The sequence below is a fragment of the Dipodomys merriami genome, unplaced genomic scaffold (genome assembly GCF_024711535.1).
Source record: "Dipodomys merriami isolate MVZ:Mamm:240054 unplaced genomic scaffold, mDipMer1.0.p SCAF_3, whole genome shotgun sequence".
NCBI classification, from domain to species: domain Eukaryota; kingdom Metazoa; phylum Chordata; class Mammalia; order Rodentia; family Heteromyidae; genus Dipodomys; species Dipodomys merriami.
Genome location: NW_027204492.1, coordinates 72,980,463 through 72,981,260, shown reverse-complemented (window position 1 = coordinate 72,981,260; position 798 = coordinate 72,980,463). Strand labels below are relative to the sequence as shown.

The following is a 798-nucleotide window of genomic DNA, read 5'->3' as shown; positions in this document are numbered from 1 at the left end:
TCCCGCCCCTCCCCCCACTCCATGAGAAACGTCTCTATCATTTCTTAACTCTCCAGAGGAGGTTATCATTTTAATTTGTAAAAATCACAAGAAGTATGTGAATTAGATCCCAATAGAGCTTTTTTTTTCTTGTAGAAAATGTATGGGGAGAGAAAGACACAGAGAGGGAGAGAGGGGGGGAGGGAGAGGGAGAGGCAGACGGAGAGGGAGAGGAAAGAAACCCGAGAACCAAGAACAACAACAAAAAGCAGGAGAGAATGGCTCAGTCTGGCTTTGCAGGCCAGTAGTGCAGTGGTTTTCTATCTTGCCATTTGTAGCTTCAAGTAACTCTTTGCATTTGTCCCCCTTCCCTTTCTTGATCAGCAAAAAGCCAACCAAGGGCAGTTTCTCTGGGGGGGGGCGGGGGGGGGAGATCAGAGGTTGCAAGAACAAGAACTTAGACAAACACACAAGCCACCTCTTCATTTACTGTAAAATCCTGTTTAATGTGTAACATTTCAGGCTGAGAAAGGCCTTGGGGACTGGAGACAGGGGCAGCCCTGACCAACCCCCACATCCACTTATCTGCCTGTTCCTCCCTCCCTAATTCCTTCACCCCAGACTTGTCCTCTTTTTTTCCTGTGGCAGCGGCAAGGCAAGCTCTGTTCCTCCTTTCTGCTGCTTGCTACCCTCCTTTCTCCACCCACATGTCCACAGCACCGCTCCTTCACTGGCTTACCCACATCCCTTCCCACTGATAGGACTCTAGAAACAGGAGATCTGACAGTGCAGGGTTAAGATTAGTTTCATAATTGGAGA

At 48.6% G+C, this 798-nt stretch overlaps 1 protein-coding gene across 5 annotated transcripts in view; it reads right to left on the bottom strand.

Moving 5' to 3' along the window:
* Positions 1-464: 464 nt before the first annotated feature.
* Gjb1 (gap junction protein beta 1) overlaps positions 465-798 on the bottom strand; it is a 10,587-nt gene continuing 10,253 nt past the window's right edge. For all 5 annotated transcript variants that reach the window (XM_070040294.1, XM_070040295.1, XM_070040297.1 and 2 more), the window contains exon 2: positions 465-798. This exon is cut by the window's right edge and continues 1,197 nt beyond it. The gene's annotated coding sequence lies outside the window, so the exon portion shown is untranslated.